The 15,070-nt window shown below is 44.7% G+C and overlaps 1 protein-coding gene across 1 annotated transcript in view; it reads right to left on the bottom strand.

Annotated features, from left to right (window-relative positions):
* gli3 (GLI family zinc finger 3) overlaps window positions 1-15,070 on the bottom strand; it is a 94,568-nt gene that overhangs the window by 77,080 nt on the left and 2,418 nt on the right. The window lies entirely within an intron of this gene.

The raw sequence follows: 15,070 nt of genomic DNA, 5'->3' as shown, positions 1-15,070 counted from the left end.
GCAATAAGTTTACTTTTTCTAATGTTATCTGTAGAATGCTTCAGAAATAGACTGTGAACCCTGTGAGGAAAACTTCAGATCCAGTCCTCCCTTTTCATGGTGCCCAGAGCACACTGAGGGTCAATCCAGGAGCTCACACTGATTTATTTTAACTCAAACCTGCTGGGCTCTGATCTGCTTGTCAGGGGCCTGATTTCCTTCCTCGCTAACTGCGGTTAAATATCCAAAACCAAAATTTAGTGCGACTGTTTTCAGCTGTCACGCTAAACTTCTGACATCTTGTCAAAAACACAACAACTCTATAAACAGAGTGCGGCAGGACATCCCGACTAGGTTTTATATCTCAGAATAGAAGTAAAGGCAGCTTGTGGATATACTGATAATCCCACTCTAGCAGTCTTTCCAAAGAGAAAGGAGAAACCTTAAGGGGATACCACAGAGAGAGAAACATTCACAGTCCTGAAAAAACAAGGGTTGTTTGAAGGCCCTTTTGGGAATATCATGGTGCCGGGCAATTTTTCTTTCAAAGAATAAAGGTGGTTCAAGTTAATACTGTCTGTGGGTTTAGAAGGGGTTCAGCCAACAGTCTAGCAGACATGCTGCTCAGTTCAGCACCTCAGAGGCTGTCTACAAGCTCAACTGTATCTAGGTCATGGAGGTCTCTGATTATGGAGACAACATGGTGATACACCACAACCACTCATTTACACAAAGTATAGGACAGTTTCATTTGGTCCGTTACAAAGCCTTTACTTAGACCCCGTAATTCTTGGATAATTACTGGAAATATTTAGTCTGACTGATTTTCTTTACAATAAAGAGCAGCTAATTACCCAACTGTACTATTTAATTGTCCTCCTCTCTGTAAACACGCATGGATACAAAGGCAGTAAAGTCAGCTGTGATGCAAAGAGAGTAGTGCTGCTCAAAGAAAGAGGGGGGCGAGCTGATTTTTACCAACTCCCCAAGGAAGGAAGGCAAGGGGGAAGTGGTGAGGGGTAAACTTCAGACAAACACTGTGCGCTTTGTTTGTTTTTTTCCCCACCCCCTGAAAAACCAGAGTCTGTCATCCATTCTGACCCGACAACAACATCTGTAAGCAATTGCTGCCTTACAAAAAAAAAGGAGAGGAAAAAAACACAATGCAATTACACCACTACCAATCAAAACAGAATTAAACAAGAGCTTGTCCTCTAATCACTCCCACATGAATACATGCGTAGCCGTCATCTCCAACCAAAGACATTTTTGTCCTACTTGAACTGATATCATCTCAAATCACTGCTGCATGTGTTTGATAGAGTGAATGCTTTCATTTCTGGGGTGGGGGTTAAGCAGCCTGAGCGAGTTATAATCATTAGAGCGTGTGCAATACATGTACAGTGCTATGACAAGGTATGTTCCTCTTTCCTGATTTCTTAGTTCTTTGCATATTCGTCACACTTATGTGTTTCAGATCGTCAAGCAACGTTTTATATTAAGTAACTTAAGTAAAAATTCAGGTTTTAGATGATGATGATTTTATCCAAACCAAACTGGCTCTGTGTGAAAAAGTAATTGCCCCCTAAACCTAATAACTGGTTGTGCCACCCTTGGCAGCAAGAACTGCAATCAAGAATTACGTTAACTGGCAATGAGTCTTTCACATTACCGTGGAGTAATTTTGGTCCGCTGTTCTTTGTAGAATTGTTTTAATCAGCCACATTAGAGGGTTTTGAGCATGAACAGCTCGTTTTGAGGTTGTGCCAAAGGATCTCAATCTGATTTAACTCAAACTCTCCTGAGGTCACTCCAAAAACTTCACTTTGTTCTGTTTTTTTTGTTTGTTTTTTGTGATATTCAGAGGTGGACTAATCTAAATGCTCTTGAGCTTTCGAGACACAAACTGCTGGCCGGATATTCTCCGGGAGCAGAATCCATGTTTCCATCAATTACAGGAAGTCCTGAAGCAGCAAAGCAGCACCAGGCCATCACACTACCACCACCATGTTTGATTGTTGGTGTGATAATATTTTTTATTAAATGCTGTGTTAGTTTGATCCCAAATGGAGTGGAATCAAAACCTTCCAACGAGTTCAGCGTTCGTCTTGTCATTCCACAGAACATTTTCCCACATTTTTCTTGGAAATCATCAAGATGTTTTTGGCAGACTTCGTGTTTGTTTTTGTCAGCAGTGGTTGTTTCTCTGGAATCTCCCATGGATGCCATTTTTTCCCCAGTTTCTTTCTTATTGAATCATGAACTTTGACCTTAACTGAGAGACGTGAGGCCTGCAGTTTGTTAGATGTTGTTCTTGGTTCTTTTGTGACCTCCTGGTTGAGTCATCGATATTACATTTTGGTAGGTTTCACCATTGTTTCAAGTTTTCTTCATTTGTGAAGTATACTTGAGAGCCATGATGTTATGATTTTTGAGATCTTTTAAACAACTTTACTTTCTCACACAGGTTCTGTTTAAATGAGTTCTTGATCAACAGGTGTGGGGTTAATCAGGTCTGAGACTGGCTAGTGAATTTGAAGTCTTTCTTTCTAAAAAATGTGGTTAATCTCACTTAATTCATGATTTAACAAAGTGAGATAATTACTTTTTCACATAAGCTCAGGTAGGTTTGGACAGAAAAAACAGTATTTTGTATTTACTCAGGTTATCTTCGTCGAATATAAAATTTGTTTGTTGATCTGAAACATTTAAGTGTGAGAACTGTGCAAAAGACATCAGGAAGGGGCAAGTACTTTTTCGTGGCACTGTGCATTCATATTAAGTTCGTGGGTGCCACTCGTTCACTTCATCAGCATAAAGTCAAACAAGAGCACGGTGAGAGAAAACTTCACCATTGCCCCGGTGAAACTGTCATTACATCATCTGTACAGCTGAACTTGGGTAAAATCAGTGAAGGAGAAAAGAACAAGAGGAGTCCTGAGCTCCCGACATGCTCGTGTGCCTAGCTCACATAAACATGTGTGTATTCCTATCACACCCCAGGTGAGTCAGACCAAAGCAAATGAGCTGAAAGTGCAGTAAATATGAGGTTCTGGATTGGGGATCATACCAGAAGGGGGGTGGCTGAGGAGAAAGCGGGGCATTCCACTGGTCAGGCAAATATTCACAAGTCCAAGCCACTGAAGCGTGTCTGACGGGCCTTTTGTGCTCCACAAGGCAGGCCACAGTTCCAAAGCAGCAATTAAAAGCAGGACCTTTTCACCCATAATCCCTCTGACCTGGACGCCCACACCCAGTCGTGCAGATGTTGCTGTCTGTGCCCTCGTTTTTCGTGCTTGCTCATTTTTACCCCATCCACAAACACTCAAAATCATACCCTCACATAGACACATCAGTCTATGTTTAGAGAAAATTTACAGCTTTTTTTTCCCTTAACGTAAAATGTCAAAAGAAGTTTTAATTTGCCATTTGGCCCTTTGACCCCCTCGCAAGAAATCACGTTGCTACATTTACACTGTGCATCACAGAGATAATCACCTGTACGTGGACTTTCTTACAGCCCCACAGTTGTCTCCACAGATCCCTGGCACATACAGAATGACTCACAAGTAGGCGCTGGATGCCGTTGTTAGTCAGAATAAATCTTAATTTCACATTAATGTTTCTGCCATTGAAATGTCCTACACCCAATTAGAAAAACGAGGGTGTATCATTATTTGCATTCAACTGTAATCCCTCCGCACAGAAAGGGAGGCGATTAAACAGGTTTAAAATACCACAATTCAAAGTGTTCCCTCTGAAAAAAATGAAAAAAAAATCTTATTTTATAAGCACATTAAGCAAATCAATTTAACATAAATTATACGCTTCGGTGAAAAAGGCACTGAGTTGAAAGTCATCTGCAAATTGTACACATCAAAGTGAAACACTAAAATAAACTTTTGCCTTTGATAGAAAAAAAACTGTTTGCTTTCTTTCACGCAGGCTTAAACGAGCACTAATGCTATCAAAAAATCACCGCTGTTTGTTATTTAAAGCCTGCAACTTCACAAGTTTAATTTTATAAAGCTGCTTTAGGTGTACCTGCGTGCTCTCATCAGGAACACATTTGCAATTGCATGGCACACGCACTTACACATGCACGCACACAATCAAAAACTGGAGGACATTTATATATAAACTCTTGAAGTGTCTTCTTAGATTTGGCAACACCCCCCCCCCCTCACAGACAGGGTACTGTATTTGTGTTCATTTCATTAGGGCGACTGTTCAGTGTCGAGGGCCCCCCGAGGGGGAGACTGGCAGCACCGCAGCATTCATCATCATTACATCAGCGACCACCGAGATCTGCTATCTTAGGCTTATCAACACTGCACAAACGCACCGCGGCGCAGCGAGTTAGAGGGGAGAGATGGGAGATGGAGACGATTGAGGGAGATTGTGAGCAAAAGTGGGATAAGGGAGAAAATGAATGGAGAAAGGGAGGAGTGTGAGACTGAGACTATACGTGCACGTGTGTACGGGTGTTCACGTATGCACGCATGCGTCCGTGTGCACCTCACTGCGCCCCTGCGTGCCTGCACATGTTTTCCTGCATGCACAATGTGTGTTTTGCACGTCGCGCAGCTATGCCAACAATATTAAAAGCTCCTTCACAGCTGGAACAACTAAAACACTGAGGGGCGAAGAAGAAGAGGGAGGAGGAGGAGTGTGAGCCCTTCGGCGAGATTAGCTGAATCTAGCAATAAAACAAAGTGTGCTTCCTATGGACTGCACGTGTTTGCATTGGATCAGGTCAGTGTGAGGGGATGAGATGCCTTAAGGAGACTGTAGAGGTTCTCGGTGGTGGTTAGAGGACCTGTAATGGGTTCAAAACCCCTACTGAGGAGGCGCAATAGCTTCACATGCTTAGGCCTCGTGTTCAATACTGCACTTTTACAGCATGCCCTTGGCCCTGAAGGGCAAAGGGGAAGGGGCTGGGGGGGGATTTGGGGGCTGGGGCTCTCATTCACCAGCAAAAACTTAACATTGTGCCCAGATGGCACTAAGTCTGGCCTACAGCTGATGGGGACCAGACTCTCAAGTAAGGGCCATTTAGCAAGAATTAGTCACACCCTGACACACACACACACACACACATATCCAATCCCAGATACACACATGCAAACTGGTTTAGTGCTTGATCTTCTCACCCTTTTTGTGCAGTGTGGCATGTCTGAGTCATTAAGTTTGTTAGTCATTTACACGTTACTGTGTCACGTGTGAGTTCAGCTTTTTCTAGTTACACTGCAAAGCTTTATTGAGACTACTTATGAATGACAATTTGATGTTTTTGTACATTTTAAACATACTGATGTTCATGATTTATCTTTATATTAAAGATACGTGGTCTTAAAAGCATCCCATCAGCAAAAAAACAGCTTTCTACCACAAGTGTATTGCACAACAATTAGAAAATGGAAAGCCTGTTTCAAATGAAGACTGATTTTATTTGTATTTTATTTCCAAGGACAAACAGTGCAACAACACAGAGCATCAGTAGCTTTCACCACAGTTAATAAGATTATCCTCGCATGCGTCTTGGTCCCTCAGACCTCTCCATTTAAGATGCTTTGGAGGGCTGGTGAGGGACCTTGTGTGTTGCACAGCAGAATGAGCCGAGCGCATCTTACATTCCTGGGTAACAAACCCACACGATGTAATCACGACGCTTACACGACGCCTCTTTTGCGCTCGCTACCCAGTAGATAAGGGGCAAATAAAGCGAGCGCCACAATGGAAGCCTTGCTCCTTTTCCCCACAGCCCCATGCTTATTAGATTGTTTATTTATATATTTTTGACTTTGCATTTGTTCACGAACCACTTGTTTCAGGGCAAGTGGGGCTGTGACAACTGAGACAATGGATAATACGGGCAGCTTTGATGCTGCGGTGGCCCAGTTATGCAGTATCGGTTTCCCTTGTTCCTATCCATTTTCTTCCCATGCTAAAACACAGAGCCTTTGTTTGATCAGACACTTTTTCTGATTCTTAAGGAGAAGGAAAAGATGCTTGTTCAGCCGATTACTGAAGCCTTTCGCAGACAATGCAAACTAATACTTCAGCAAAATATCCCAAAGGTCCTTGAAAAGAAGAGAAAATGCTAGACTTGTTTTTTTTTTTACTGCACACCTTATTTTTTATCTAAAGTTTTCAAACTAATTGTTGCCAACTGCAGCAGCCCGCTACACTCTTAGCTAAGTTTTCCATTCAATTAGCCCGTGCACATGGCAGATATTATAAAGCACAGGAGAACGGGCCTCCAAACTGCAGCGAGAACAGCTCTGTGTCTGTGGAGGCATTCTTCATACATGTCATTAAAAGGCACTCTACGCTATGCCACAACCAGAGACGCAAGAACAGCATCCTTCGCTGTGCTTTCACAGCAAAAAAAAAAAAAAGTAAATGTTAAACAGCGGCTGTATGTAACCCATGTGTATGTGAACACGGCACGGGAGGAAAAGAGGAAATGTTTCGAGTAGATTTGACAGTATGCGAGACCGGCTGTGTAACAGTATGTATGGACGTGGATGCATATGTTTCTCTACATCCCTTTCAATATGCAAGCGCAATCACTGTGTGTAGAACATGAGCAAGAGAGGGGGGGTGCCCAAGGGAGGGGATGAGTGGAGGAAGTGAAATTCCTCCTCACACACATCTTTCTCTCTGCCTCTGTGCTCAGAGGAGGATCAAGCAGACGGAGGGTCCTGTGTAAGTGGAGTGGCAGCACGTATGATTTTGACAGTAGATCTTCCACTTAGCCCAGGGGACTGTAGAATACACTCCTCTTATCCTCTGCACCCCAGACAGAAGTCAAACCAGCGCTGTTTGCAGCAGCTGAACTACCGAGTGCAATCCGATGGCTGTACAGCTACAGGTTAGAGTGTTATTGTGAAGCTGTCCTGCCCACTCGGACTTGAATTTCCTCCTCTTTTCAGTTCAGTTTTCCTCCTTTCTCATTTTGCTCGCACTCCCTTTCTTTCCCTCCCTCCTTGCTTTCCTTCATTCCACTGTGTCATTGGAATAAGTGTTGAAGTGGAATGAGTCAGTGCCGCAATGTGATTAATGACGTGCTCTGGCGTCTCCGGGGCCGAACGCTAAAAACAGCCAGGGGGCAGCGTGATAATGCACAATAATAAAGCCAGCAGACAATCAGCCAGGCAAAGCAAGGCCTATTAGCTAGCCCCATCAGGACGGCTAAGTGAGAAATTAGCCCTTCCCAAGCTTCGCCGCAATTCATCAATTGCCGCGCCTGAATCCCCCCTCAAGAAGTCATAATGTTTACTTAAAGACTGGCCTCGATGCCCCAGCGGCGAGCTTTATTGGCTCTTATTAATTCCCGCCCTGGCCCTCGCGGCCATGCCATTTAAACCGAATTAAAGGGGTGAAAATTGGATGAGATGAAGTTGTCTTGGTGTTGGGCTCTCGTATGATAAAGCCGGACGTTAACGGAGGAAGACTTGGAAAAAAAAAATGAGGGAGGGAGAGAGGGAGGGCAAACAAATCGGCATGTAAAGGAATGCTGAATGAGGCTGTCCAGAAATGTGCCACAGTCAGTCAAAGGAATGCATGGAGAAAAGGAGGAGCACTGCTTTAATGCTAGACTTCCTGTGTAGATGGGAAGTGATCCAAAAGGGTAGCACTGAGTCACATATTCCACAGATGGAGAAAATTATTAGGATTTTTTTTGTTTGTTTGCTTGTTTGTGGCTTTGCATTTATCTTCCATCACAAGTCATTAAAAAATACCTTAAAATAGGGTCAGCACTTCAACCTTAATTCAACATGTCAGTAATAGACAGGAAAAAAGAGGCGAGGGAATGAACTCATATGTGCAGGCTTAAACTAGCAGGACTCTTAAGCACGCTACCTTTGTCATTACTGATTACACCATAGTTGAGAATATCTTATTTAAAAAAAACCATGCATGCTAAATCTGTGAGTCTAGATCCTTAAAAGTTTGCATTTCGGACTCCTTATCAGACAGGATGAGCAATATGAGGAGTCCTCCTGATTTTTAAAAACTTTCCCAAACTTTACACACTACCCGAGTAATTAATACATCCTAAAAAAATTAATAAATAAATAACCAGTGTAGTCTCTATTGTCATATATTTCTCTGACAGTTGCTGCTTGCAAAGTTTCCACCTCAGTTTTTTAAGTGCAGTTGCACTGAGCCCTGCGTTGCCGTAAGTGCAAGTATACAAGTTAAGAGTCTCATCTATGCGAGCTGTGAGTCTGTGTTGCTGGATCGGCGGCAGGTGAGGGTGTTCTATAGAGCAGTGTGGAGTGTACCGCAGCGGAGGTGTGAGATCAAAGACAGCTGAAGCTCAGAGGGAGTCCCAAAGACTTCTAGCTCCCTGACGGCTCTCCCCACGGCAGCGTCGGGAGACAACTCTCTCCCTTCACTTTCATATCAGCCACAGATTCCCCACCACCACCACCACTACCTCTCCCTGCACGGGCTCATAGGCTCCACACATGCACACACACACACACACACACACACACACACACACACACACACACACACACAGGCAGTCTCCGAGGATTTGCTAGTGCTGCCAAACCTGTATCCCACCACCTACAGCAACACTCCTACACACGGAAGCGCGCATGCACACTGCTGCGCGCCAGAAACCCGTGCATCAAAAACACACAGGATTTTGAAACACCGAGTTCGGAAGAAACTCTCAGCCCAGTGAGAAAGACTCACGCAACTCAAATACCAAGGCAATATCACACGGCACGACGCCGGGATGAGATGCCTTAACCTAACAGTACTGCCGAGTGTTCGTGGAAATAAAACTTCCCATAAACTCCAAAGAGAGCAGGCACAAAATGGCCCCCTGAAAATCCCCAGCATAGAAACCGAGGAACAAGACTTGTCGTTAGACAGACAGCCCCCCCCCCCCCCCCCCCCCCACCGCCTGCCAACTTGATTGTGAAGAAGCCAAACATCTGGGTGTATTTACTTCATTCAGCTGTTAGCAACCCCATCTCAAATAAATCTGGGAGCTATAGCGCCATTTCTCAGGACAGCTCCTAAACAAACACACTCGGCTCGCTCACCGCCGCATGTTCGAGCGTCTCCAGCAGCCCGGCAAACGCAGGCAAATACATTTGCGAGGAGGAGGAGGAGGCCTTAATTGGAGCGTTTGACGGGCGCCTGGGGTTAATTGGGAAGCATGGAGAGCAGCTGGCTCCACCGTGGAAGTTGAGACAGGGATAATAAGTTCACCCTTTGCAGGAGAGACAGTTAGTGATGAATCAGATCAGAGGAACAGTGTACTGTAATCATCCTCACATCTCCCCTCCTCCACCTTGCACTCCTGACAAGCAGAGACAACCTGGCTCCCAGCTACGCAATCTGGCACCTATCACACAGGACTGGCAGTCGCAAGGAGATCACCCAGCAATGCTTCACACACACACACCCGCGTGCCCGCACACACACACCTACTCTAACCTGGGGTTCATTCAGCTAATCACTCACACACACAATAATTCTTACCTCTAGGACACGGAACCTAGTTTATCACTTCACCGGTCGATGTATGTAAATCTCTGCAACAATGTGTGTACTAATGGCTTATTACCCTGCGTTAGCTGGTTTGCATTGATCTCTATGCCAGAGGGAGATGGAGAAACTAGAGCAGTTCGCTGCTCATATGTACCAAGCAGGACTATAATCACATTCCAGCTTGTTTCAATAAAAGACAAACATTAACATAAAGCATCTCAAAAAACACGCTAAATAAAAAAAACCTTCACCCCATCAGTGTGTGCAAGAAAAAAGGGATGGGGAAAAAACTTTCCTGGATTACAGGGTAATCAGGGCCATATGGGATGGTTCTGGGTAACTTTGTGTGTTGCTCTGAAGTGCACGACTTGTGTTTGTCTTTGCACATTATGACTTTCTGAATAAGAAAACTTTTTTGTTTTTTACAGAGGATGAAAATGCTCAGCGATTGCACATAAAGAAAAAGAAAGTAGCAGCAGCAGCAGATAAAGGGTTTAGCTTTAACACCAAACTCAGTTCCTTCGGCTGGGAGGGTGGCTGAGGGAGCATTTGGAGCTGAAGGAAGCCCAGGTAGAGTCATAGGCAGTAATGGGAGGAGACAGGGACTTAGGGCGCCACACAAAAGCCAGGCTTTATAAATAATTCCAAAAGCTAACAGGATCCCTTGTATGTGTGAATCTGTGAAATACATTCACACGTGAATGCACACACACCCACAGACACACACACACACACAAACACTGCCACCAGGGGGAATAGGTTATTCACACCGCTCCACTGGGGCTGTTGAGCGTCTGACCTGTCTGGATTGGTAAATTTGACCAAATCTTTTTTGCATAGATGATGCAAAGAAGAAAATAAGTCAGGGAATAGAAAAACAGAAAGGCCCATTTTTCCAAGTCAAACACACACACACACATTTACACACTCACTCATAATGCAGGGCAGCAAAGCACACCGGAGACCTGTCTTGTAAATCTCTTTGTGAAAGCAGCTTTGGGGGGTAGACAGGGGCTTACATACTGAACCCTGAGGTAGAGCTACAGACTCCACTCCCTCTAACCCCCCCACGGTCTTTCTCCCTCTCCCACACACATACTCTGAGCTCCCATGTTCTCTTTTCCTCACTTTCCATCTACCCCACATTTCCTCCACTTTTCTTGCCCTTCTTTCACCTTTTTCACTTGTTCCCTCCCTCCTTCCCTCCCACCGTTCTTCCTTCTCCCCTCTCTCCTCCCCTCTGTCCGACTCGGGCTCCAGAGCGCTGGTCCTTAGCCCCCGCAGGCTCCCGTGGCGTTGCAGTGACTAATGTCCTGCCTTTGCTCAGACAATGAGTTTGAGACTGAGCCGGGAAAGTGTTGAGGAGGGGAAAAAGACTCTTGCACCTTTGACAAATGGAACCCTTCGCACTCCCATGCCCACTGAGGGAGCTTTTACAATGTTGCGCTCCACGCTCCACGTCCTCCAAGGGACGACTGCGACCCACAAAGCCGCATCTGGGGGAACATAATGAATTCTTTGGGAAGTCTAACCTGGCTTTCTTCATGAATAAGATATATTTCCAAAGCATGTCGACCCCTCTTAATAAAAACACCAGTCTGGCAGGAATAGCCAAAGCCGTTTTAGGGCCCCATGTACACGTTAATATTTCTGTTTCTCGATAAATTTTCTCAGGCCTGCTTCTTTCCAGGCCTGTCACTGCAAGGCCAGCCCAACAAATTCCCTGGAAAGTAGAGAGGCCACAGTGACAAACTGTCATTAAAAACGGCTCGAGTCCATCTCTTTCAAGGAACTCAAACTCTTGCTCGCTCCCTCCTTTTCTCCACGCACCCTACCCCCCATGCAAAACTGAAAGGAACCGGGCTTTGTCTGAGGAGCAAAGGAGAGAGGAATCCCCCCCCACCCCTCTTCTCTACAACCCTACCTCCCCTCCCAGAACCCTGTTCCTCACTCCCTGCAGAGTATTGTTAAAACACAGCCCCCTCTCTTTCCGTGGCCCGGGCTCTTAAAACAGCGTGCTTTGCATGAGAAAAAACGATTAGTCTTCAAATGCTGCGCTGTCAAAGGAGGGCTCTTTCAGGTTCGGGTAGAAATTTGCTCAGATAGTAGAGTTCCCCTTTTGTTTTTCCAAGATGAGGCATTATTAGAGCCAGAGTCTGTTAGCATTCATTACTGAAAAGAACACACTAAAGGGGTTTATTTGGGATACCCGCCCCACACGCCCCTCCTTTTCCAACTTGCCCCAAGTCCACGGCAGACGGAAACGAAGGCGGCAGAGCGGGTAAAGAGGTACTCATCTAAAACATGTTTGGAGAGCAAAGAGAATGTCTGGGCCTGCTCTTCTTTCAGGTATTAACCTTGGGATTTATATGTGACATCCAAACAACAGACACCCCCTTGACCTCCACTCGGGGACTCACCAAAGCTCGGCGATAACTCCCACTGAAAGACAACTACAAGCAGCACGGGGCTGCAAACACACAGCGCGAGCATCGTTGCATGACAACACATAACTTAATTACTGCTGTGAGTGCAGGTGTTTTGTGCAACAAAATGCACTACACAGGGCTCAGTTTAAACAGTTATGGCAGAGGGAAAAAAATTAGTGCCCAAACTGATGCCTCGGTGCAGCCTAGCCCCACACGTCAAGAAGCAGCGGTACGTGACGGATCATTGTTCACAGCAAGCGGCCAGTTCATCTGTCTCCCAATCGCCACCCTTGACAGGAAAGCACAGACCCCCTCACGGATGCCACAACCGGCTCCCATCAAAGCTGACACAATGCCACATCTGCACTAAGAAAGAGCCCCCACCAAACCCGCCACCGCCCCGGAGCCCCAGGAAACTGTCTCTTTAGGCGCACAAACTTTACACACAAACAAATGGGCCCCCGGACTAAAAGCACTTCAACTCTCGCTGCTACACTTCACACGGCGGACTTAAAGACATTTTTACAGCAGCTACAGCAAACAGAGGAGGAGATGAGCGGCAGTCACACGCAGGCGTGACCTGTCCGCTTCTCTTCCAAAGTGTGCGAGAAAAGAAAACACCAGTCACGAGCTGGCACACCACTGGATCCTCGCACACAAGCCCGCGTTTCTGCCGCAATAAAATTTACCGTCTCCTACAGCAGGCTTTATGTCGAGCTGTCAAACACAGCCTCATCTACCGTAAATCCGAACCACTTGATTCAAATTTATGTGAATGTTTCCCCACCCCCACCATTTTTTTTTATTGCCGTTTTCTTCACCTCACTCTGGGAGGCAAATTGTCAGGTGCAAATGGACTTTCCAAAGGACGAAAGCTATAGCAAAAAAAAACTTTTCCAACTTTTTTTTCCTTTTTATTTTTCATGCAGTTAAAAGACGAAAAAAAGACAGTAAGAAAGAGAACAGCACACACACAAAAACAAAAAACTGTATGAATGAGAGAACAAGAAAGAGAAATAAGAGTGTGAATGAGCACGAGAATGCATGTGCACTCAGAGTACGACTGTTTTTGCTGGCTAGCAAACACCCAAGTGAATTACAATCCCTGAATGCGAGTCATATACATATGTGAAATTACATTTTTCCCTTCTCGAGTCTCATATCGCCTTCATCACTATTTTCCCTCCCCGCCATACGCCTTATCCAAAGACATCACCCCTTGGCTTGAAAGGTGCCTTTAGCAGACTCCTTGAAACAGCGAGTGAGGGTCCCGCTCTGGGACAATGATGGTTGAGGTGGAGGGGAGCCGGGGGAGCAGGAACACATAGCATATTAAATCTGCTGGCGGAGCTGGGTCGTCCACGCACAGAGCCAGAGAGCCAGATCTGAGGCATGCCCTGAAGGGATGGCTGGGCCTGGGGATTAGGAGGCCAAGGAGAAGCCCTCGCACACCCGAAGACCCCTTCTTGTCTCTGCTCATACGCAAATGCATCCAGACATTTTGACGCTCCTCAGGTTTGCTGTCTCAGCCCAAGTTTTCAGAGCACTCCTCCGTGCCTCACAAACTGCACTTACACACACACACACATTTCCACCCGCTCTCATGAACAGCCTTTTTTTCCCCTCAATCACTACCTCTGTCTGACTTGTCCTCTTTCTTTCCCCACTGTGTCTGTTTCATTTGATGTCAACATATCAAAGTACCAAATCATCAAAGTAAGAGAGTAAGAGATTTCTTTTGGGGGCCATCTATTCAACTACGCCAGCCGTATGCAAGGAAAGCAACAGCTAATCACAATGTGAGCTGATTTTTATTATTACATAAAATGAAACTGTCAGTTTTATCCTCTCAGGAAGTTTTAGGAAAAGTACAAAAAAGCGAGGGAAAAAAAATCAACGAACCAACAGCAACCTGCAGGAAAACCCACAAAGTGAGCACGATTACACAAAACCCTCACATCTGTGCTCATTATCTAAAGGATAATCAACTTCCCTCACATTACCCTCGTTTTAACAAAACATTTGCCACCTCTTTGAGTGCTTCAGGTCGTGGCATTAGCACAACAAAACAGCTCATTAGGGCTTCTTGCATACAAACCTGATAACAGGTATACTTCCAACAGGGCAAAAAAGGCCTGAGGACACAAACTGCCTGTAACTGTGAATGTAAGGCCCTTACAAAGAGGAGCAGGCCATACCTCAAAAGCTAATAGCACATCATCTCCCTGCATTAACATGACATCCCCTATTCTGCCAGGTCACCAGGTCACAGGTGTCCTCGGCCAACGTCCCCATGCATAAAAGAGAAATTTTTAAAGTTGAGATAAAGCAGCACGCTGCTGCCGCCGCCGCTGATATCTGACGGACCGATTCCTGCAGAGGGAAACGTTATCCGCCTTTTCCTTGCGCGTGGAGTTATGAAGCACAGAGCGGCAACGATACATCTTTCCTGGCTACAGTAAGCGAATGGCTCTAAGTTGTGCATCTCATTCCAGAAGATTAGCATCTTAAACAGTGCTGCATTCATCCTTGCTGCTGCATTGTAATGAGACAAAGTCCTTTATTTGGAAAAGGTGCACCACTTTCAGATAGTATCGTGCGAAAGCAGAAGCAGCAAAATTAGATATACACACAGACAGTGTGCAGATTTATCTTTTACAATTTTTCACAAGGTGGACTTCCTGTCTTATGATTTATTATTTATTAGATATTTGGAAAATATATATTACATACATTAGATTATTGTGTAACTATAGAAATTGAAGCCATTATTTTTTAATTGATTTAACCATTTAAAAATGTTACATATTTTGATCTATCAGCACTGAATTGTTGATTAATCGTCAAATTTAAATGTGATGTCTTATACTGAAAATAAAATGACAAGGGCCTCCTATGATGATATACAGGGAACAATATTTATCGGTGTAATTTTTTTAATTACCAGTATCATCTCAAAATGCTTAATTAAGAAGTCACACGCCATAAAAATGCATAAATACATGCAAACAAAATTTAATTACAAATTGTCCTCAAGTTGTCATTTTAAAAATAAAGCTTAGGCCTAAAATTTTCAGATTTTTAAGGCCTGACTTGTCTGCTTTTATTTTTTTAACTGAGTGCAGTGGTAAATTTTCCAG

Source organism: Astatotilapia calliptera, chromosome 9, assembly GCF_964374335.1.
Source record: "Astatotilapia calliptera chromosome 9, fAstCal68.1, whole genome shotgun sequence".
Lineage (NCBI taxonomy): Eukaryota > Metazoa > Chordata > Actinopteri > Cichliformes > Cichlidae > Astatotilapia > Astatotilapia calliptera.
The sequence above is the reverse complement of the archived record's forward strand: the minus strand, read 5'-3'. Positions and strand labels throughout refer to the sequence as shown.